At 47.7% G+C, this 25425-nt stretch overlaps 1 protein-coding gene and 1 long non-coding RNA gene across 3 annotated transcripts in view; both read right to left on the reverse strand.

Annotated features, from left to right (window-relative positions):
• Positions 1-25425, reverse strand: part of HTT (huntingtin) — a 1924961-nt gene that overhangs the window by 781111 nt on the left and 1118425 nt on the right. The gene's annotated exons all lie outside the window — the stretch shown is intronic.
• LOC144821845 (uncharacterized) lies at positions 12350-13410 on the reverse strand. The gene is made up of 4 exons (XR_013608469.1): positions 13331-13410; positions 13127-13211; positions 12810-12827; positions 12350-12671 (listed from the first exon to the last, which is right to left on the reverse strand). It is a non-coding gene; the product is annotated as an uncharacterized LOC144821845 (long non-coding RNA).

Below are 25425 nucleotides of genomic sequence, written 5' to 3' on the forward strand. Positions count from 1 at the left end.
GCCGCATCGCGCGAGCGTCGGGGTGGGTCGGAGGAGCGATGATGTCTCTCCGACCTCTCATGCCTCTTACCTGAGGACTTGGATCCAGACGACCGTTGTCCACTCCCGGAGCTGCGAGGGCTCCGACCCCACGACCGGTCCCTCGACCTCCTGTGGGACCGGGACCTGGAGTGGCGCGGGGCCGACTGCCAGAGCTCAAGTCGCTTGCGGGACCACTCCCGCCTAGCTTTAGACGTCAGGGCCCGGCAGTCGGAGCAGGTGCGGCGGTCGTGGTCGAGGCCTAAACACTTGAGGCACCGGCGATGGGGGTCGGTAACCGACATTAGTCGGTCGCACTTGGAATAGGGTTTAAACCAGGGCATCCCTACCGGCACCGTCGGAGTCGAAGACTCGAGTAGAGAAATGATCAAAAAGATCAAAAAGTTTAGTCAAAAAATGACTAAGGGGTAGAGCTTCTCCGGATCTGTGCTAGCTGGCACGGAAAAAAGAAGAACTGACGTCAGCGCGCGAGGGCGGCGTCTAAGTACTCCAACGATGTCATTCCGCCGCTAACGACACCGACGACGGACACGGAGCCGCGGACGACGCCTGCCGGCGCGCAGGGGTATTGCTACGCAAAATTTTCCGGATCCAGTCTGACGCCTGGGGATATTCTAAGGTAAGAATCTATCACTAACGTGTCTCTTTCAGATCCGAACGGTGTCTCGAATGGCTCCAATGTAAGGGAGTGTTTGAGAAGGAATCACATATGACTTTGGCATTTTGGTAGGAAAGCCCAAAGATGACAAGACTGGGGAGCCAAAGCAACGTTTGGCCCAGACCCCTAAGTGGGTATGGGTGGGTGCCTCATTGAAGTGCAGTACCGGCTCAGTATTGGTTTGCCTGGCTGGAGGACTTCGGTCAGGATATTAGTTTTGACCCATCAGGTGGGCAGCTGAAGGTCGAGAACTTCGGTCGCCCTCCAAATGACTATTGCAAAGAAGGTACTTTCTTCAGTGGCAGGACTTAGGGATGAGACAAGGCCGATATCAGAAGAGGTGCCAAGACCACTGGCATTCTAGAGGTCATCATACCAGCATCAGTGCAGAGGTACATGGCACCACCTACTGGTGCACAGACATAGTACTCAAATGTTTACGGATGCTATCTAAAACCTGGGGAATATTCAAAAGGCGAGGAATCTGTGGTCAGAAGTCATCTTTATCAGAAAAGTATTGATAGGGGAGCATGGACCAGACATAACTTGTTCCCAGTGTACTCCAGCATCTTAGTATTATTCCTATGTAATTTATTGTCGTATCTCCATCACTGGGAAACAGATACAGCTGATCATACTGAGGGATACTGCACAAAAAGGATGAAGTCTCAAAACATGGTGGCAATCTGGCAGTAGGCCCTCTTCTGTATAGAGGGAAAGTACCCCACTTTGGAAAATATGGTCATCAGAACAGTGCAGAACAGAAATGAACCTCAGAGAACTTGGTACAGAAGATTGAAAGATCAAGTAAATGGTGCAGCTAAGGCACAGTTCTTCTTGGGTTGGTGTTATGGAGTAGGCATTGATGCAACAGGTGCCTCAAGTTCCTGCAGTAGGAAGAGAGTGTGTGAGTCATAACTGGAGGTACTGCTTCTGTTTTGCACATGGACCATTTGTATGTATTTATGTATATGGCATTTATATAGCGCAAACCAAGCCACAGTGCTGCACATGGTCAAATACAAGCATAAATTCAACAATAAGAGAGGAAACTGAGTTGTGGACAGTTAATGCATTGTGATGTAGTGTTCGTTAAAGAGGCGAGTCAAACTCTTTCGTTTTGGATCAGCATTGTGCCAGTCATCTAGATAGGTTGTTTTTCCAGATCCTGGGTGTATCGATGAAAAAGGCCTGCAGTCTTGTTTTGTTTTTTTACATTTCTTAGTCTGCAGTCTATTGGAATTCTAGCTGCGGTTGTGCAGAGATCCACCATAGGTGGTGAGCTTGTCTGCAAGGCTAGCGAGTGTTTGTTGTGATAGCTTTGTAAATGAAACAGCTGGGTTTTAAGACAATACCGGCCAGCAAGAGGAGCAAATGGGATTTCATCATGATGGGGGTGATGTGGTCATATTTCTTGAGATTCTGGATGAGACATGCTGCGGAGTATAGGATGTCCATATGGGGTGCCAGTGTGGAGTCTTGGACGCCATGGAGAACAGCATTGGTTCCATCCAGATACAAGAGTACGAGGGCTTGAACAGCAGTTTTTAAAAATTAAGTTTATTATAACAATAGCAGTACAGAACAGACTGCTAATAATCAAGCCATAAGAATGAGAGTACATTTAGTCAAAAATGTACATCAGCACACCATATATTATATCAAGGCCTTAGGGAAATAATCATGTAACACTGCAACATCAATACATTGGACATCCAGTCCCTCACCCAGCTAGTGAAGCACAACAGCGCATTAAACAAGTTCTGGAGCGTGGGACCATATCTCATCAAGAGAGGCCAATGAAGGTTAGAAGGCTAAGATACATACGTCAGGGAACAATTGCAGACAGACATCTCTATGTATCATCGTACAATGCAGCAGGTCTAAGACAGATGCAAGAAATCTACCTCAAGAATCCTGGAGCATTCACAGTCGGAATCAGATCTCAGGCCGTACCTCCAAATCCACTTAACATTGGTGGAATATGTAGCAATTGGAGTTTCATTTTGAGATGCACTATAAAGACCAGATATTAACACATCTGGCTACAGGGGAACCCGGGGAGCTCCGGTCTAGAAGCTCCTTGTCATTGATAATACATAAACTCATCCAGAGGAGTACCGGGAAAGCCCCCCTCAAAACTGCGAGAGTAACAAATCTGTGTTTTATTACTACTGCCCCAAGTTTAGGATGCCAAGGGTATGCCTCTGTGTAATTGCATTATTCTTATGTGTTACTGGTAGTTTTGGAAGATAAGACAAGGAAGTGTAGAGGAGTACAAGATCTCATGTCCAATTTTCCCTCTACATTTGTGCCAGGCCACAGTCATGCAGGCAATAGTGTCAATGGTTAGTCCATATCAAGGGGTCCTCATCCAAAATAGCAACTGCAATTGTACAAGAGGCAACATTATCACTTACAACTGCATCTTTTGACAAATAGGGTGCAGGCTTAAACCAGTGGTAGGCAATCTTTTCTTCAGCACACAAATAGTGTAATTTGCAGTCCGGTGCATCAACCCCACCACGGAAGGGCAGTATCAACATTTCTAAACTGACTTTTGGCTGTTTGCTGGCCCTTCGTAGTCTAAGTAATTTGGTACTGACAGTTAGAAAAAAACTTTTCTAGGGAGTGGTATGTGGATATTCACGCACAAATAGAGCAGCAGGAGAATGACTATTTTTTATTAGTGATGGCATCCTGCTAGTGACAGCTGAAGAGATATCCAGCGGATAATCTGCTCTGGCAATTTGTCCATTGCTATCCCTTAGTTCTCACTGAACATAAGATCAATATTCCGAATGACCCATACTCCCAGATACTCGAGCGACTCATAGTACTATTTCAGCAGGTTGTCTGGTGTAAACCATTCAGTACCATTGATGAGGGGGAAGATCAGTGATTTGCAGCAGTTAATGGTAGCTCTTGAAAGTTGTCACAGTTGATTAGCAACAGGAGCCTATAAGCTTTACATCTAGTAGCAGGTGTATAAGGTTTTTAACAAGGATATGATGAGGGCCTCATCAAGTGACAGTGGGAGGATTCCCCCCTCTCTCTCTGGCCTCCTTGCATATGGCTAATAAATGGGGAGAATGGACATCACTGAATCGTTATGAAATTCAGCTAGACGCCCATCATTCCTGTCAGCAGGCCCCTGATCACTTCTTGTATTTCATCTAGCGTAAATGATTGCTCCAAACACAGCCACGTGCATCATTCAACCAGGGCAGCGATGTGCCTTCTTGGTAGAATGTGAGATGCCTGTGTTGTGGTGTTCCCGTCAAATCATCTACAGCTGTAGTAGCATTTGCTGCTCGTGGGTGTTTGATCATGTAAGTTAGTGCTTTACCAGGGCACTCCTTCTCCTCAAATGTGTGGGTGCTGATGTTTTTATCATTATGTAAGCATTATTTGTCAGCTTCTCTCTTGCTTGGTCAAGGATATGAGAGGATAAATTCTGAGCGAGTATCTGTTTATATGTGCTATGATTTCACGTTCTAGGCATGCAATATGTGTCCTTAGCAATTTCAGTACTGCATTGTGTATGGCTATGCATTTGTTCCTAATCATCACTTTGAATTCTTCCCGGACAAGGTCAATACAATCTATGTTGAGTCGGAAATATCAAATTATTTTGGCTTTCAGTTGGACGCCAAAAAAAAAAAAACTATCTGAATGGGTTTTTTCACTCAGCCACCACTGACCCATCAATGGGGGAATGCCAGTAACCAACGTCTCAAGTAGAATTGAAGAGTGGTAGGAGAGAGTACAAGCTGGGTGATGTATCTCATTAAGCCATATGCAGACATCTAGTGTGGTCTCCCAGACGTCTAACCATGACCATGTGTTCTGAAGTGCGGAAAAGGAGGTGTCTTCCCTGGAGTCTGTGTAATAGTGAAGCCAAATCTCACCAGGTTATACTCAGAAATGATCGCCCTCGAACTTTTTGTGGCTGCAGATCCACCCTCAGTCGATCCAGAAGAGCGGTTAATGTGCTCATGGGGAACACAATTAAAACCCCTACCCCACAATAGGGTATGCAGGGAAGTGAGAAGATTCCAAAGCCAAAGTGTGTTTAAACATCCTGTGCTATCGACGTTAGGACGAGAACAGCTGACATGTAGTCTTCAAGTCTTCCAGTGTTTGCAGAATTCTATGTGCCTAAGATGCAATTATTATTACGTCAGGCCCCCACTTCGAAGTTTTCTTTCTTTGTGGTGATCACTTGTAAGACTTTTTCCATGTTCAGCAGTGTATAGTTTTTTAGACAAGTGTATCCTCCACATCCGAGGCACAATGCTCAATTATGTTCAGCAGAGCGTCATGTTTAGCTAGCTTATTTGAGACGAAGTCTATTCTAATATGGCGTCTTTGTGCATTCATTCCAGCCTGACGAACGTAGTGGAGACAAGAGCCCTAAGGCGATGGAGGAGGCGGGAGGGAGGGAAAACAACAGTAGAAGACCCCACACTGGAAGGACCAGAGTGGAGAAATGCAGAGAAAGGGAAGAGGAATCTACTGGTGAAGGCAAAGCAAAAAGCACCGCTCTGCAGGAAAAGAAGCCACCTGGAGGGAGGGGGCTGCATATGGCAAGTCTTAAAAGGGTCGCACCAATTTGAGCACCCTGGATGAGTGCCAACTGAAAGGAGGCAAAGTGGAGAAGCCCACCCGGCAAGGTCCTCGCAGAACAGGGAGGATGGGTTGGCGTTAAGGAATCTGCAGCTAGACAGTGTCTCTACCAGATACATCGTTACCGAAGGTAAGTAACTCGTACTTCTGATAGAGACATCTACCCGCGGATTCCTTCACTTAGAATAGATACCACAGACATACCCCAAGGGGGAGGTGGGTCTGCGACAGAACAACAGAAAATGCCCGAAAGCACTGAGCTAGCCACAGACAATGGGGAAAGCTGTGGCGGTGCAGCCAGTCAGCAACCCAAGCAGCTCGGAAGAGCAAAAGACAACGGGAGGCAAGTTATCACAAGCCAGTCAGAATGGCGCGAGACCATATCCGTGTGAGTATGAGATGTAGATAAAGCACTTAGCTACATCCCAGAACGGAAAAGAGTTCATAATGAAGAACTACTCCCAGAGCTCAATGGTGCACTAAGTTGACACCACACCCAAAGCTAGCGGACAACTTGGAGGGACATAACCAGAGCCTACCAGGCAAGCCCACACCAGGGAGGCTGGACAAGCAGCATCCAGGAAGCGAAGGGCAAGAGGCAGGAACTGAGCAACGTCTCAAAAGTACAGGCGGAAACATAAGACCCGCCAAGTGCACACTTAGACACACGAAGGCCACAGGAGCAGACAGCACCACGCTGTCGCACACCGAGGTGGACCACAACGAGAACATGCACATAGCAGACAGCTACGGAGACAACAAGGTGGTGTAGCTAAGCTGAGATAATGGAATGGGGTCCGCTGCACTCCGAAGTAATCATTATGTTTGTATTGAGTGGTCAATGACGTTCAAATGTCTGAGGGTGCTCAGGGTGAACACCTTCTGTCCGGGAGGGGTAGTGAAACAATATGAAGAAAAGGAGGAGTTCCTGAGCACTCCTTTTAGCTAGGTGTATTCTCGACAATAAACAAGGGTATTCAAATGTTCAAAGTTTTTAATCACTTTGTCATTTCAATTGGTTGGTTCATACTTCTGAATCAAAGGTTTTCCTTTTAAATGGTGATTCATGTACAATCATTAGTAGATGATTCCATAATCAAAAAAGGTTCAATACATCATGATTATATTTGTGGAAACATGTATCAGTATCCCCGATGCATTTCGAGCTGGAGAGCTCTTCTTCAGGGGATCCACATAATCAAGAGTAAAACGTGGTCAGACGGGTGATAGAAGTACTCGAGACTCCAGTGCGACAGGACGCCAATAGTGGAATAGTAGCTAAGATGAGCACAGGACTGCCCAACAAGACAGTTTGAAGGCCAAGAGGAGAACGCATCCCCGGGAGAGAAAGACGCAGGGCCCAGCACCTGGGACGACCTTCATCAGAGGAGCTGTCCCGCAGGCACCCCAGACACAGATTAGGGTGACACCGAAAGGAAAAAGACACATCCGAAGGGTGTGGCATCCGAAGCACAGAAGGTGCCTACAGGAACCGTGAAGAACACGCATAGCTGTTGAGAACAACATCAGATCTCCAGGCCACCACCTCCGGCCCGGAGAGGAAATACACCCCCACAGAAAAGAGGGACTGTGCAGGACATGAACGAGACAAACAAACCCCCCCCAAGAAAAGAGCATCCAGAAGCAGAGGTCCACCCCAGGGAGCGGAACCCTAGGAACACTCATTGCCGAAGATGCAGGAAAAGGCACCGAAGTGCACTATGAGCGTGCTAAGAAAAAACACCGCCGTGCAGAACGATGGCAAGCTGAAGTACAGGGCACCAAACGGCTCCCGTAAAAAAGGGGATATAGAACCAGACCTCGCAGAAGCGAAGAGAGGTGGAGCTGTGTAAAAAGGGATACCAGGCGGTCAATCCGTGTGGGGGGAGTGTGTGAGTGTGTGTATACACACACACACACACACACATATATATCAAAACAAATAGAGTTACCCATTTGGAAGAGCCGTCACGCAGGTAAGTGTTGCCATAGGAATTTTAATGAGGGCTGCTTGATTGCAAGTTGAACTTAACAAATGGCTTCATTTCAGCAAGCCTGACAGTGGGCGTGACCGCTTCACACGGCGTCCTGGACTCCGAAGTCCCACACAATGTTGCTTCAGTGAGCCTGTTTGCAGAAATCACTTTCTCTTCAAAATATCATTCACAGTGGATTGCTGGGTCAGGTCCACTCGCAAACGCTGCAGATAAAAACTTTTAAGTCCGGCTCCTGCGCCCGTATTGCGCTCACCATTTGGCGTCGCTCGGTCAATTTTACAAGGAAGGGCTTCTTCCACGACGGGGTCGGCCGTCATAAATACCAAAACAAACAGAGTTACCCATTTGGAAGAGCCGTCACGCAGGTAATTGTTGCCTTAGGAATTTTAATGAGGGCTGCTCGATTGCAAGTTGAACTTAACACACAGCTTCATTTCAGCAAACCTGACGCGTTTCGTGCGTCCTGCACTTTATCAAAGGCTGTCATGAAGTTCAAATCCGCTACAGCAGTGTATTTCAATCATTAATGGAAATCCAACCCCGGTGGGCATGGCCGCTTTGCACGGCATCCTGGACTCCGAAGTCCCACACAATGTTGCTTCAGTGAGCCTGTTTGCGGAAATCATTTCCTCATCAAAATATCATTCACAGTGGATTGCTGGGTCAGGTCCACTCTCAAAAGCTGCAGATCAAAGCCTTCAAGTCCGGCTCCTGCGCCCGTGTCACGCTCCCCATTTGGCGTCGCTGGGTCCATTTTACAAGGAAGGGCTTCTTCCAGGACCGGGTCGGCCGTCATAAATACCAAAACAAACGGAGTTACCCATTTGGAAGAGCCATCAGGTACCCCACCTGGAGTATATCACGCCCCAAGAAAAACAGGGGAACACCTCTTAGGGTAAACCACAGTGAAAGGACAGAACACAAACAACCTGTGGAACACCGCCACATTAAGCTTACTAAAAGCCCAAAAACGCATAGTCCAACTAAATGAAAGGGTAACCACCCCAGGATATGACAACCTGAGACCTGCTAAGTACATACCTATGGGGGAGGGCGAAAGCCCGCAAGGAGGTGCTTAACTGCTGAATCGGCGTGGGTATTAAACAAAAGGACTTCATCAAAGGGCAGGTCAACAAGGCGTTCCCGGATATTTTCCAAGGATGGCGTCCTCGTACAACCGAACCAGCCATAGCTCGGCATAAGGAATCAGAGGTATCCAGGGCCGAGTGGACAGTAAATTCCGCCAGATCACGCTGTCACAGATAAGATGGAGGAGGTCAACACGAGGTGGAAGATAGTAGAAACTCGGCGGAGTCCCAAAGGGCAGAAGTAGCCCGTGCCAAAACACACACGGTATTGAGTGAGCAAAGAGCTGCACTAATGGAGGCGAAAATATTACGACCCCACGACTCCAGGGACGGAGGAAGCAGCAGCTGAGGCAAGGAAGAAAAAGCAGCTTGCAGAACAAACCCCTGAACGTCTGGCTGAACAAATAAGCAAACTGGATTGTTTGGAGCAAGGCGGTGGCGGTGCATGATAAAACAAGCCACCCATCATCGGACGCCGGCCAAGCCCAGGTGCCCAGAAGGGCATCATAAAGAGAAGCTTCAAATGGCAGAAGTGGCTCTACATTCCCCAAACCGTGGTGGAGGACATCAAGCAGAGGGTCAACAGGCAGGGGGACCGAAAGGGGCTGCATACTCAGAACGCGGGCGGCCAAGGAAACAACTCTTATAAATGCAGCACCAGCCTCGGTAGCCCTCCGAGGAGGGGACAGCAACTCATCCGTGGGTGAGGGCTGTAAACTGAACCTTCCACCTCAAGAGGGCTGTCCGATGAACGGAGGATGAGACCAAAGTCCAAATGAAGGTAGCCCCATTAACGAATGAGGGTCCTGATGGGGTTCCTGAGGAGGCAGAGAGTCCGCCGGAGCCACAAATTTCAAGGGGGAAGAGGCAAAGACGGATCCAGCTGGGCCAGACATCGGGGTGATGCTGAACTCCCCCCGGAAGCCTCCGGAGAGGAGTCCATGATCCGGCGTGGAGACGTGCCAGGGCGTCTCGGTCAGCACCGACTCTGCCTCGTCCGGCGCTGACTCGACCTCAACCACGACAGGCTCCGGTTCTGAAGAAAGGAATGGTGCCGGAGCCGGGAAGGCAAGTCTACGCCTCATCCACAACAGGCTCCGACTCTGTAGTAAGGAATGGAGCCGGGGAAGCAAGCCTACGGCACCGAACTGGCACTGGCTAGGTCCCCGAAAAGGCAGACGCCTGTCCGGAAGGCCGAGGTGGGCTTGGAGCCAAGCTGCAACCACCCTCAACACCACAGGGAGCCGACTGGACTATGCGGCGCAGAAAGCGACCCAGCCGGGCCGCGCCCCGATGTCGCCATATCTCCATCATTCCCTAGAAGCAAGGAGCTCAGTAGGCGCCGGGGGCGAGCCCACCGGCGAGTCCACCGAAGACCCCGCACATAGCGGAGGGTCTGAGGACACCCCAGGGAGGGACCCAAGGGAGACCTGCAGAGCAGCGGCATAGGCCGCCATCTGAGTCAGAGTCGCCCCTGCACCGGGAAAAGGCAGATAGGGGATGGACAACTCCCTGGGGCGCTCGTCCGGAGAAATCCGGGAACTAGTGCCCCCAACAACAGAAGGAAGGGAGTTCGAGGACCTCGGCGACATGCGCCAGGACTAACCAGGAAGGGGCAAGCAACGCACACGAGAACCAGACGCCGCAAACGGAACCCACTGTCACCGCACCGGGACCTGCCGCCGAAGAGGAGGCCAGAGGCCGGGACGACTCCGACCGTGACAGGCGAGCCAAAAGTAACTTCATCAGACGCTCCCGCCGGGACTTCGTCTTAAGTTGTTGGAAGGTGTCGCAATCCATCTGACGTCAGCGAGCCCGGAGGGACTTAGATGACCTCGCTGACGTCACGTCCGTGGATGACGTCAGGGCATGGTCGTCTGGCGCCGTCCCCCGGCGCGCAGAGGTGCTGCTGCAAACATTTTCCGGGCCCAGTCTGACGCCTGGGGATAATTCTAAGTTAAGGAAACTGCGGCTAGATGTCTCTATCAGATACAAAGATTCTACATACATGAACATCACAACATATCCCTTATTATAAAAAAGAAATAAAAAAGAATGAATACAACTCCCACAAACAATGAGTTATATAACAAACTATAACATGACACATAAGATTTTTTTTATTTTCTTTTAAAACACATATCCAAGAAAGTATAAAAATACAAATAAAACATAATATAACCACTAGGTTCAAAAACCTCTAAACACTCAACCAAATTTGCATCCTAGTATTCTGAGAATCATTTTGCAAGCAAACTTCACCCTCAGTTTCTGCCCCAACACCACAAACACCACAGTTAGAAGAAACCACTTCTTCAGATAGAACAATTCCATCACTGCACTACTTTTCATTTAAAGACAAAGGCACATCAAGGCAATCAGAATCCATTCATCACATCCTTATTTGTCATAATACGAACTGCTACTCTTTAAGCTTCACACTAGAGCTACTATTCCACCACTCTATGTCCTGCCACAAAACTGCGGTTTTAGATACCTTAAAAACTTTAACAGTCTAGGTAGACTTTGACCCTTCCTCAACCACTTTGGATGTTTTTTTAATTATTACCTAATCACCAACCTTTATATCAATGTCTTTGACAGTTCTAGCGTGATCAAAATATTCTTTACAATCTTTTGTTTCTCTTCCACTTTTCTGCGAACATTGTTCAAATCTAGACATTCATTCAAACAACCAGTATGTTGATCCAACCAAGAGGGATTAGAACTAGGTTTTCTTCCCATTAAAGCATAAACGGTACAACACCTGTGGCACTGTGCGACATGGTATTTTAGTTCCATACCTTGTCTTTCAAATACTCTACACCATTCAAATTAGTAGAAATTGCAGTCTCAATTATATCCTTCAAAAGATGACTAGCCCTCTCCACTAAACCATTCGATGAAGGACTATATAATGGCACCTTAATGTGCTGGATAGCATGTTTGTTGAAAAACTGAAACAACTCAGACAAAATAAAATGAGTTCCATTTTCTGTTACAATTAATTCAGGTGCACCTTCAATACAAATTATCTTTGCTTAAAAAATTTTGATATTGTGTATCCACTTTTCTTAAAAACGCACATTAAAGTCACTTTGAAACATTATCAACTGCCGCAATCAGATACTTCAGTTCACCCTCTAGGACAACCTCGTTGATGGTTCATAACAATCCTGTCTTAAAACCATGTCATTTAGTGGGGGCGGAGCTGGGACGGCAAAAATGGTGGTTGCTCTTTTATGAGCTCCTTGTTAGCTATCAACCCACAATGGGCTACACGCCACCGTCCCTAAACGCGCCCACCACGTGGACAGCGTAGCTGCGGAGTACTGCGGTGAGTGCGGGCAGCTCACAGGTGCAGTGCCCAATTGGACTCACAACCTTGGCTGCACACCACGGGGGTGCCAAAATAAGCGAAGGCCCCCTCATAACACACTGGTGGAATCCCTTGGCTGATCAGTCCAGCTGCCTTAAAGCAAATCACGTGGGCCCAACAGGCATCAGCAGCCGTGAGGGGAATAGCAGTGAGGACTCATAGTTTTGAACATGTGGCGGCCTCCTCTCCCATACGGACCCGCCTGAGATGCCATCTCTGGAACATGCCCCAGCCGTAGGACCCAATCCTGGCCCTAGTGGAATTTGGAACTGCAGCGTGGGGCCCCTACCGTAGCAGGCGGGCGGGGGGGGGGAGGGAAGAGTGCCCTTAGAAGTTTCACAGTGCTGGCGGAGGCTACCCAGACCTCTGGAAGGTGGACGTGACTGGTGGTGGTAGCAAGGACAGGGGGCAATCGGTCCCAGTCAGTGCTACTAGGCTCGAGCCCTACCAGCCATGGTTACTCAAGCAGTAAGTTCCTTGATAGGAACAGTGATTAGCACTACCACAGAGGATTACTGGGGATGGCTGAAAGGAATACATGCTCAATTATATGCATCTCAAGAATGTTTTTACTTCATTTTATCAGTCAAATTCAATCACATTTAAGTTGCTACACAATCATGTGAATACAAATATAGTGCACAGTGTCCCAAGTGTACATATGAAACCAAAATCACATAAAACATAAGTTACAAACAGGCACAAAAGGTTTCTTATTGGATACAAAAGTAAAGGAAAATGACCAAACAGAGCGTCAATAATAATTATAGTGAATCTACACAGTCGTAGGCACTATTTTAATGGTTCAATTCCTTTTTGCGTCGACGGCGTTTCGACCCTCAGGGATGCGGGTCTCTTCAGGACAGGGCAATAGGGGACATCTACAATTAAAAGGACGAAGTGGGGGTGAGTATAGTGTATGGCAACTATTAGTTGTTATATGTATAGACAAGGGACAAATAATACCTGGATACTGTCTTGTATTCACCCAAGCATGGTGAAGAATAAAAATGACTTACCTGTGACCCAGCCGGGTACTATTATGGAAAAAGGGAAGAAAGTAACATGATCAATTTCAATTGAGAGGGACTACTTCCTAGCCCATCGTCCTATTTGTTATATGTGACTATACACCATATTGCGTGCCAGTATTGTACTTACAACAGGTAGTGGTCAAAAAACTGGGATGTAGTACGTGCACACAATAGTGCTCGCAATGTTTTTTAGGAAATACCTGTTAGAAACAATATTGGCAAAACACGGTATTAATGACTGCCAACAGTTCGACCTTATGTATCAACAGAGTGAAATATTAATACTGAGTTTCAAATTTTACCTGAGCCCGTGGAGAAAGCCAAATCGCTTAGATTGCATCCACGTCTGTACTCGAAATTAATTCGGTATATTGGACAGGACAATGCCTGTTTTTAGAATACCAAAAGAAAGGAAGAAACGCATCGTTAGAAATGTCCTTGCGCATTTCTCATCGTGGCCCAAGTCAATAGAAAGTATTTCAAATATCTATGTTCCTGTAGTTTACCTGTTTCAAGTGGCGCCCGATAGCGTGTCACAATGGTCTCAATCGAAGGGTTGGAAACGGCTCTCCGCCCTTCCGGTTACTAGTTCCTGTCAGACCAGGCGGTAAGAGTCTGGAGGACTCGATCACCGTCAGGCCATCAAATCGATTGCAGATGCAGAGAGTGCCTAATGATCGTCTGTGCCCAGGCTTGATCATTTAATTGCCTCATGACTTCAGTGATGTATTTTTCTTTTTCCCAGATGACTATTGAAAAATACACCACTGAAGTCATGAGGCAATTAAATGATCAAGCCTGTTACAAAAAAGTCTCAAGAGACCCCACGACAGAACTAAACCATCAATTACGGGGAATTTTGGAAAAAGGACACACTGATGGACTTCTAGGAAAAAAGGAATTTGAATTCCTTCAATGTAAATTTCCAAGGATTCCTCAATTCTATATCCTTCGGAAAATCCATAAGGATCAAGTAGCACCACCGGGGAGACCGATAGTCTCGGCATGTGATTCTCTATTGGAACCCATCTCAAAATTTGTGGACCATTTCCTCAAACCGTTTTTACCTCAAGTTAAATCGTATCTACGTGATACCTCAGACTTCATAAACAAACTGGAATCCATTGAATTTAATGAAGGCTCGGATTTTTTGGTCACACTAGATGTGACATCTTTATATACACAGATACCTCAAATTGAAGGCCTGGAAGTCATAGCTTCATTTTTGGAGACCAGAGAAAAACCAGTTAGAATCCCTACTGAATTCATTCTAGAATTGGCTTCATTCGCCTTAAAGAAAAATTATTTTAACTTTAATGGGGAATTTTATTTCCAAACAGGGGGAGTAGCGATGGGCTGCCCCTTTGCTCCTGAACTGGCTATCCTTTTTATGTCCAAATTTGAAGAAAAATTCATCTACAAAGACAATCCTTTTTTTGAACATATTTTACATTGGAGTCGTTTTATAGACGACGTATTTGCCGTCTGGACAGGTGGCGAAGATGAACTCAAAAAATGTCATGAATGGTTGAACAACCGGACCCATGAAATAAAGTTCAGTCTAAATTATTCCCAAACAAAACTGGCTTTTTTGGATGTAGAAGTCTATCCATCAGAGAAGAAATTGGTGACTACATTATATAAAAAGCCGACTGATCGAAATAAAGCGTTACACTTCGAGAGCAACCATCCAAGAAACCTAAAAGAAAATCTACCCTTCGGCCAGTACTTACGTATCAAAAGAAATTGCCATTTTAAAGATGAATATGAGCTCCATGCCAACCATCTGACACAAAATCTACTGGAACGAGGTTACCCCAAAAAACTTCTGAGGCGGTCTATGAAGAGAGCTTGGTGGACACCAAGAGAAGAACTTCTAAGAAAAAAAGAAAAGAAGCCGATGGAAAGGCTTGTATGTGTATCTACTTTTTGTCCAAACTCAAACAACCTCAAAAAAGTGATAAATCAAAATTGGCACTTAGTTGAAAACCTAGAAGAGTCACTCAAAGAAAAACCTTTGTTTACCTTCAAAAAAGATCAGAACATTGCCAATTACCTGATTCGTGCAACTCTACCTCAAAAGAAACAACCATGCATAAGAGCAATGTTGAGTTTACCTCCAGTACAAGGCCATCACAAATGCGGTACCTGTGTTTGCTGTCCCACCACCGAAGAAGGAACGCTTTTTAAACACAAGCAAACATTCTGGAAACATGACACATTTACTAATTGTAAATCACGTTATGTCATTTATGGAATACGCTGTCCTTGTGACATGCTCTATATCGGAAAAACCAACCAGGAGATCAGGAGTAGAATTACCCAACATAAATCCAGAATCAGAAACAATGTGCAGACAGCGCCTTTGGTAAATCATTGGAAGGTACACAATCATTGTGAATCTGACATCAAATGGACAGTTCTATCAAAAATTGAGACTGATCCAAGGGGAGGTGACGTAGATGAAAAACTTTCCAGAAGAGAAGCCATGCTTATTATACAATTTAATACAGCGATTGATGGCCTCAATGAAATCTCAGAAATTTATAAACTGTCATAATCACTTTTGACATGCCCATCATAGAGTCCGTCATATCTATATATTTCATACTGACCATTGACTATACAGAACCAACAAGATCGCAGAGAATTACTCACACATTAAATAAGGGCTCCAGCGAGGAAAATAATATGTAGGTACAGAAGTTTGGACAATCATTTCATCTTGAAATAATTAAATAAATCTATTTCACCGAAGCTTACACGATAGGGGATACAAACTACATTAACCAGCGAAAACATCGGCCACGACTACACATCACGGCCACCCTTTCAACCTGGACCGCTTCTGGTAGCATGAAACAAATCATCCATTCCAGGTGTTCCAAGCGTCCTAATAGCGTGATACACACCTTCTCTAAAAACGCGCAGCAACAAGAGAATACAACTCCCACAAGTCCGTGGAGCATCAAGCACGATATAACGCCCACAGCGCGTCAATCACTGCAAGTCACGTGACAACAGCTGAGAAGTAACCAGAAGTAAACCGCGGAGAAAGTCGACTGTGAGACGGTGCCTGTTAAATGGTAAGAACTCGCAGTTTGAGTACGCTCAGGCACCTAGTTTGGCTAATCAGGCATCTTAATTCTAAACAATACACGCCTCCCCGCTTTTCATTTTAGAGTGCACGAAAATCCGTCCGCTAGACGCCAACACGCCGGAGTCCAGCACACAAGTAAGTTCTTAAACGTACACCCCTCCGGCTGCAGTCACAGCCAGAGATCCGATAGCAACTAATGCACGTCCCTGCATCCTTTCCCCACAGAACTCAAAACCAGTTAAATTCGATTTCCATCAAGGCAGCACATACAAGCTGTGAATGTGAGTATAAATGTGAAGTAGAGTAAAAGTGACGATCTTGTTTTTTGGCGACCACCGGTCTAGTACATGATACTGAACAACCCCATTTGATTATTTGCAGAATTAAAACTCTCTTTTCTCTCATCCTGCGCCACTACAAGGCAAAGGTAAGACTTGAGTTGAGGCTATCCATGCTTATTCAGGATGGTGCCACTATTAGTGATTCTAAAAAACACCTCCTTATATCTTTCAGATATGTGGTCCTGACGAGAGCACCCCCCATTAAGGGTGTTCGAAACGCGTAGACCTATTAGTGCGACCTTAGGCTGTTCTAAAAACATCAAAAAATATAGAATGAAGTGAAATTTGTTCCAAGGTCGTTTTTTGGATTTGGACTTATTAACACTGTAATATCAGTTGTGAAATGTATATTGTGTAAATAGTAGTGTGTTTCTCTTAGTGGGTGAATGTGAGTTTGGATGGTATGATTGGGATTGATGAGAGTTGAGAATTAAAGTGGTGTCTCATACATGTGATGTAAAAATTAAATTGTAATTTGTGTCCTATGTGCTAAAGTGCTAACAAAAAATGTAAAATGTGTTTGGTTTCATAAAATGTTTATATAAAAAAAGATTTATTTCAGACAGAACAAGTAGTCTTGTTTATATGGTGTTTTGAGTCACTATATTTGGTGCAATTTATAGGATTAGTGTTGCAGTACTGGTATTGTTATTTCGTTATTCATTCAAGTGAGGCTTGACCTTACTGCATAGAGCCCGGACCCTTTTCTTGGTTTCTCTCCAAACACCTAAAGCACTCTCACAGTGGCCGCTGTGACGGCCAGGAAGTCTCAGCCGCATCAATCAGACTTAGACCATGGTGGAACGCCGGACCCACCTGTGTCGGAAGTGGGCATCGGAGGGGCCTCGTCCCAGGTGCTGGGCGTTGATACTAGACTCAATAATGCAGACAACACTGGAACTTTCATTATCTCCTTCTTTATCCACATGCTTTAAGACACGCCAGCATCATCATGTCCTTTAATGGACACAGAGACTGGGAGCCTCAGGTCGAAAACTTTAGGTTCTGATTCCTCCACCACTCACCTTGAGGTGGGAACAGTTCTTGGACGACAGATGCTTCTGCTAAGGGGAAGTATAGGGAGAGAGAGAGTTGGGGTGAAGGGGTTTTGGTTAATGAGGTTTGTTATTTGGGTTACAGTTATCTTTAGAGCACACTACAGACCGGGAACACACCTCACAACTTGGTACATCCTGGGGACTCACTAATACCCACACCCATGCAGTGAAGCCCCCTGGCAGTCTGTGTGACTCCAAACATCCGACATATTTATACACTGGGCTCTGCTCAGGACACCATTTAAACCGCCATGAAGTTCTTCATAGTCCTGACGTGGAACGTTAATGGCCTGTTGAACCACATATAAAGGGGTGCGGTCTTACGGTTTCTCCACAGGCCCGGACCCAAGTAGTGATGCTGGAAGAAACATCTCTTGGGTACGAACTGCACCCTCCAGGCTAGACATGGATACTCCAGAGTCTACCATGTGGGCTACAGCCGCAGCTCTAGGGATGTAGCGCTCCTTTTTCGTAACTCCTTGCTGACTGAAGTGTCCCGCATTACAAGTGACGTCACAGGTCGCTTATGCTATTTGTTTAGTGTTATTGTTTTTAAAGTTGGATCTCATTGTTTTACTCGCAAAATCACACTCCATTTGCCGGATTGTTTCTCTGCTTATTCCTGCACTAAGGCATCTTGCTTAATTTGATGGCACATAAAGAACTTTATTTGTTCTTCCACACAAAGACACTTTGATTAGGCTCTCGGATGATCCAAGTTTAAGTGTGTTAAATAAGGGTTACATTCAATAATAATTATCTGCAGCAGCAGCTTGGTTTTTCCCTGGTCCACCACAGTATGTGTTGCTTGTGCAGAGGAAAGTAAACCATCAAAGCAGAGGTTTACACAGATGCTAGTGGGCACCATCTTAGTACGGTTGGTGGTCCAGTTCTTCAAATTCTGCCATCTTGGGAGCTGAAGGCTATTTAAGTAATGGCGCGAGCGCTAAGTAATGGCGCGAGCGCAAAGCGGAATCGCCGCAGGTGCGTTGAAGGAGCTCTACCAGCCACCATGGACCCTGCCTCTTGCACTTCAAAGGATAAGAAAATGCCTCCTACATCTTATTCTAGTGTGGATCTCTGAAACATAAGAGAAAAAGCCACTTGCACACGTCTCTAGCCTATTATGCACTATGGTATTACCTTTAGAACATGAAGGTCCCCATACTTATAAAACGCTGTAACTTTGTGTGCCTTCCCTCTACCCCTTAGGAAAGATGTAACCCTTTAAACATTGTACGAGTAACTTACCTTCGGTAACAATATATCTGGTAGAGACAATTCTAGCCGCAGATTCCTTCACGTAGGCGTGAGACTGGATCCGGAAACTTCTTGCCACAGCATCCCTGCGTGCCGGGGGCGGAGTGGCATCACGCGACTCCGCCTAGGCGTCGTCCACATACGTGACATCAGGGAGGTCACATAAGTGCCACACCGGTGCGCCTACGTCAGTTTTCTTCTGAGAACCTTTCCGCGCCGCAACTCGGAGCCACCAGACAAAACTGTGGGAGTATGGGAACAGTGTGCGAAAGAGTAGAAAAAGGAATGGAGAAAAGCGACACCATAAGGAGCAGTGCAACACTGGAGTATCCAAAGGCTGGGGCAGAAGAAATAATAGAGCAGAGCACTGAGCAGCCACTCTGCCAGCATGTACAAAGTCTTCCCCCCCTTCCCCCGGAGGCAAGGAACATACGTAAAATGTCATGGCAAATGTAGCAGGCCTACAACCCCCATTCAGAAACAAGGAGGGGGAGCCAGTTCCAAGACAGACAGAAATAACAAACTTCCAAGCAACCCCAGCACAGAGGCAACCACCCGCCAAGGAACAAGGGCAAGGCATGGCCATATGACCCCAACTCAGAGGTTAGCAGAGGGGACAGGACCCTTAGCAGCAAGAAGAAGGAAGGGGAGGGCAGAGATTGAAGGTAACCCCCATCCCCCCAAACCTGGAGAAGCCAGAGCAGAGGGGCACAGGAGTACCATAAACTCATCCTCCAATGAACCAAAGAGGAGGAAGGAACAGCAACAAGACGGAGCAGCCCGTCTAGAGCGAAAGAATGCACTCACAGGAGACACAGCCCCCCACCGGGATGCGAGTGCCGAAGACCAACCCAAGGGTCCTCGCAGAACGGGGATGAAGGACGGGCAGTGAAGGAATCTGCGGCTAGAATCGTCTCTACAAGATACATCGTTACCGAAGGTAAGTAACTCGTACATCTGATTAGTAGCCGCAGATTCCTTCACGTAGAATAGATATCCTAGCAATACCCACGGGAAAGGAGGATCTGCGAAAGGACCCCACCAGCCTGGACAGGACAGAAGGTCCCACAGGGGCCAGACCAGCGGATCAGGTAAGAGGAACCCCCACAAGCAGAACACCACCAACCCCAAGAGGGATGTAGGAAGAAGAAAGAAGTCTGAAGAGGCCCATACACTCACAACAGGGAAACCAAGGGCAAGGCCAGAGAGGCCGAAGCACCCTACTCCACTACAAGGCAACAGAGCTTCCATTCAATGCCAGGACAGGAAAAGGAAGAAGAAGAAAGCCTAGAGGGCCCAAGGAAACATGGGAAAGAAGGCAGGCCCACCCCAGATGAAAGGCAACAAGCCAGCCAGAGCGGCGCCGACAGTAATAAGCCACCAGAAGCAGGAAGAACAGCCCCAGGAAGACCGGGAAGGTGACGCCTGACAAGGGAGAAATACTGAATCAACCCAGCCCTCAGGACAGGAGCAGGAAGGTGAGGAAATGCCCGGACACACAAGATACCAGGGGTCCGCGCACACGACCTCAAGAAGCAATAGCAACATACATAAATGCCATGGAGGACAGGCACCCGAACGTGAACAGAACTCCCTAGCAGAGGGCAAGCTATATAACAGCTACCACTACCCCACATAGGGTACGTTAAGTCCCAAGACGCGGGAACCCTGTTTGGAAGAACTTCCGCAGCAGAAGAAAAACGAGAGATCCACAGGGAAAAAAAAACCCGCTGAAGGTTTGTCAAACAGCCCAAGAGAAAAACAGAAGGCCTAAACTCAGGACCAAGTCTGTGCAGACAACTCCAGCAAAAACACACAGTCAACAAAGGGGCCGTCCAGCAGCCAACAACGCCATAGTCCCAGCAAGGAGGACTCTAATGGCCATAAAACACACTCTACAGCAAGGGCGTCCGACCCAAAAGAAGGTTCAGAACCAGCTCAACTCAGCAGTCATTGAGGAGGGGAAGGAGGAGGATAAGGCGGAGGAGGAGGACGGAGCCCTGCCAGGAACCTTTGGAAGGCGGAGTCAGCCGGGGCATGGAATAATAGGTTGCCATCAAATGGAAGATCAATCAGCCACTCCCGCACATTTACAGGGAACACGCCATCCCAAACCCAAGCATGGCGACGGAGGGCGATTGAGGAAGCCATGGCCCGGCCCAGCACCTCCGAGATGTCCAGAGCGGAGAATAAACGCCGCTAGCTCCCGGCCATCCAACACATGATGCTGTAGGTCCACCTGAACAGTCTCTTGGGAAGCTGCGGGTCCCAAGGACTCAGCGAAGCCCCACAAACAAGAGGAGGCCCTAGCCAACACACATAAGGTGTTAAGGACCCGCAGGGGAGCGCTGGTCGAGGCGAACATGTTGCGCCCCCAAGAGTCCAGCCAGTGAGCCTCCCGGGATGGCGGAGTCAACAGTGGCGGCAGGGAAGGAAAAGCAGTCCGCAAAAGTGGACTTGAGGCAGAGTGGTGGAGGGAAAGATACACCGGGACACGCGACGCCGGAAGGTGCCGGTGCAAAAGGTGTTGAGACACCGGCTCCCACGAGGCGGGGCGCCTCCAAGCCCCAGTCAGGGAAGAAAGGAGCGAACCCTCAAAGGAAAGCAAGAGCTCCCTCCCATCGGAGCACTGGTGGAGAACCTCCAAGAGATGGTCTGCTGGGAAATGAGCAACCGGGTCACCCACACGCAGAATGCCCACAGCCGTGGACACCGCGTGAGTGAAGGCCACACCCGCCTCCGTAGGTCCCCGCGGTGGAGAAAGCAGATACTCCGTAGGCGACGGCTGTAAACTAAGGTGGCCGTCCCCGAAGCCAAGCGGGGCGGGCAAAGGCCAAACCTGGAATTCAGAAGGGGGGACCTGTCGCTCCTCCGGCGAACACCTTGGCCTCAAAAATGGCGGGGAGCTGCCCTTCGATGACGCCGGTGAAAAAGACACCACTCCGGGGAGGATGACACCAGTAGGCACCTAATCTCCAAAGAATAGGGAGCATCCTTAGACGAATCCACGGCTTGACTCCTGTGTGGAGCCGTAGAGTCCGCCGCCTGAGCTGGACGTCAACACCATCCGGCGCCGAAGGAGACGCAGGATAGGGCTCCTCCATGCCACACCGCGCCGGGGACTGGAGTGGAGCCGAAGTGACCAAGTGGCGGCGCCGGAACGATGCCGACTCGACCTCCGCCGAGGTAGCCGCCAGCGAGGAGGAACGAGAGGGACCGGGGGAGTGACACGAAGCCCTCCGCCAGCCTCGGCCCAGGATGTGACGGAGGTGGCTTGGTGACACATGCGGCGCGCCAGGGCCGATTCAACCTCCGACTCACCCGCCCAGCCTCGACCCAGAGAGGGACAAGCGTGAACAAGGCCTTCGCCTGTCCAGAGGGCCGAGCAGGGCTCGGGGATGCGACCAGAGCCCTGGCGACCTCCCGCGACACCACAGGGACTCCCGCTTGAGTTTGCGGCGAGGCAGAGGTGCTGTGGTCCAAAGGAGTGACCCCCGAGGGGCCGCACCCCAACAGCACAACATCCTCCAAGCCTGGAGCCGAACCAGTCGGCGCTGGAGCCGGAGTCATCTGCGCCGCCGAGGAGGGCCCTGCGCAAGGCAAGGGATCCGCTGACACACCAGGAAGGGAAGGCGGATGAGACGCCAGCGATGCCTGCAAAGCCTCTGCATACGTCTCCATCTGGACTCTCGACGTCCCTTCGCCGGGAGACGGTGGATAGGAGGACAACACGCGGGCCGCATTACCTGCGGAGAGCCCATGCCCCCGGCAGGCCGAACACCAGCCCCCGGGGGACAAACTGCGACACTAACCCAGCAGGGAGCTACGCTCTCGCGACATCGAGAGGGACGAGGACGGCGACAACAGCCGATTCTGAAACTGTCTGCTGAGGCTGATCGAGGGGATGAAGCCGACCTTGAGGGATGTGCCGAGAGTAGTTTCATCTGGGTTTCCCGCCGCGACTTTGGCTTCAACTGTTGGCACGCCTCACAATCAGTGGTGCCGTGATCCTCCCCTAAACACAACATTCAAATGAGGTGAGGGTCCGTTGCCGACATAAGACGCCCACACGATGTGCAAGTCTTGAAGCCCGAAGGCATTCGCACACTGTGCCACCAAAAAAATAGCACAATGAGGAAGAAAAAAGGGGACCCAAACAGGCCTGAGCAAAGACCGGATCCGCGTTGCACGCGGAAAAGGAAAAAACTGACGTAGGCGCGCCGGGGTGGGGATAATTCTACATGAAGGAATATGCGGCAAGTAGTCTTTATCAGATAACATGTTCAGTAAGAGAGCTTCTGATAGAGACTGTGTAGCACAGCCACACATAAAAAAAAATCCTTTATCTTACTGATCCCGCAACTGACTCAGTTACTTGGTTTCTACTTTAAGGCACAATATCACGCAACACGCCCTGGAACTATGGGACCTTGTGGATGCTGAAAAAAGAGATGTATGTTTTACTACTGAAACATGGTTTCATCCAGATGCGCTTCCTTGCATCTCCATACATTTCCCCAGGGCTACAGTCTAACTAGACTTTGATAGACAAACTAAAACCGGTTAGGCGTGGCCATTGCTTCGCGCAAGACAGTTAATATTATGTTATTAGAGTCAGTTCTTACTGACTGGGTCAAGATGATTATTTTTAAACTAGAGACACTGCCAAAAACAAGTTGGAAAGGCACAATAGTCTATTGTCCTCCTGGTTCAAAAAATTAGTCTAGAACGAATATGATGGAGTGTCTGGTACTACATCTTTTGGCTGGCGATACTTTTATGCTAGTAGGCGATTTTAATCATCGTGTGGAAGTGATCTCTGACCCCCGACAACATGCTTGCTTTCTGATCTGAAATCTTTATGTCTCTATCTAAAGGTGACAGGTCCCACACATATTGCAGGACATACGCTGGACCTAGTATTCACCAACTTAAGGGTAGATCGTCCAATCCCACCCCACAGGTCTGGACAGATCACCCCACTATTAATTTTTATGTTAATGGGGAGAAACCCTTGTATTTTATGGTAACAGCTCCAAGGCTGGTCAAGCCTTGGATGAAGGTAGCACTCTCCATTTACGTCAGCCTCCTCTCCGCCTCCTTTGAGGGGCCATGACAATATAAATATCGTTTTGAATGACTATGAGGGAGCCTTTACTCATGTATTTGATTTTATTGCCCTCCTTAAACTTAGTAAATCTCAATCGAAGAAACTAACCTCTCTTTGGTTCTCAGACTCTTTAAAAAAGAAAACAGCTTGTAGAAAGCTGGAACATAAATGGAGGACCTCAAAATTCCCTGAGAATACCCTATAAAACTGCATTAGGAATCGATCATGAAAATATTAAAGAAGTAAGGAAGACACGTTATAGAACAGATAAACAGCTCAGGAAACAGGACTAAACAATAATAAAAGATTCTGAAGGAAATCACTTATCCTTCAACTTGTGTCTCACCAATCCCTACTTTCCAGGCTCTCTTTGATGAGCTCGCAAATCCTTTTGAAGGAAAGATACTTACAATTTATAATACATTTCCAAATGTTTGGGAACCTGAAGGGCTGATCTTACCCAGCTCCTCTGTTATCACTCATCCGATACATTTGGAATCTTTTGATCATGTTGCTTAGGATGTGGGCTAAAGAATGGTGATGGATTAAACCCAGATCTCTTGACTGGGTGTGAGTGTTTGATTGGTTCAGATGCTCCGTCCATCCCCACCCCCTTTTGTACCGCTTTGTTCGCCATAAGTTGGAAGGGTATGCTCAGACGTGAGTCTCTTGCTCACTTTGCCACTGGATTCAAGCAAGCCTGGCTGAAGACGGCTGAAATGCCAGAAACCGGCCCTAGGAAGCTTGTTTCCGGTCCAGGGAAGGCATGGCTTGGCAGTTCGGGCTGGACTGTTCCCATGAGGCACAGGGTCAGACTGATTTGCATATGGCAATGTCTGAACAGGGGTGGCTGAGTGGGCTAAATAACGATGAGGGATTAAACCCAGATCTCTTGACTGGGTGTGAGTGTTTGATTGGTCCAGATGCTCCGTCCATCCCCACCCCCTTTTGTACCGCTTTGTAGGATAATGTGCTGGCTCTAAATAACAGGATCAAGTCAGGCTTACCTGAGGATCCTGCCCCTCCATATATTATGTCCACCCTGGCCCCAGCCCTTCTTCCTACTATAACAGACCTGCTAAACCTTTCTCTGAGCATTGAAACTACTCAGTAAACTGTAAAGCAGTATGTGTCAGACCTGTCAAAACACAACAGATCCCCTAGAGTTGGCAAATTATAGACCAATATTGTTTCTCCCTTTTCTCAGAAAAGTCATGCAGATCTTAGTCAATCAATAGCTTGTACCTTTTTTGGAAATGTATTCTGTGTTAGACCCCTCCCAGAAAGGTTTCTGAGGTTCCTATAGCACAGAAACAACACTAGTGGAGGTTCGGGATTCAATCAGACTTGCTCTGGATGAGGGGAACTCAGCTATGCTGGTTTTACTAGACTTGTCCGCACCTTCTCACATGCAACCCTAATCCGTAGATTGGGGGAGATTGGTGTCGCTGGCAAAGTCCTGGGTTGGCTGAAAAGGTTTCTGACCAAACACACACATTGGGTGCAGCTAGATCACTCCAACTCCAGAACTATGGCCCTTTACAACAGGGAGGGTAACACAGGGCTCATCTTCCAGCACAACCCTCTTTAACGTCTATGTGGCTCCCTGGCAAAAGAGATAAGATCTTGTGGTTTTGCTGTCATTTGGTATGAGATTGACACACAATTTACTATAATTATGGGGACAAATCCGAAATCTACCAAACTAAGATTCAGGGAACGTATGGCAAAG

This window comes from Lissotriton helveticus, chromosome 2_2, assembly GCF_964261635.1.
Source record: "Lissotriton helveticus chromosome 2_2, aLisHel1.1, whole genome shotgun sequence".
NCBI classification, from domain to species: domain Eukaryota; kingdom Metazoa; phylum Chordata; class Amphibia; order Caudata; family Salamandridae; genus Lissotriton; species Lissotriton helveticus.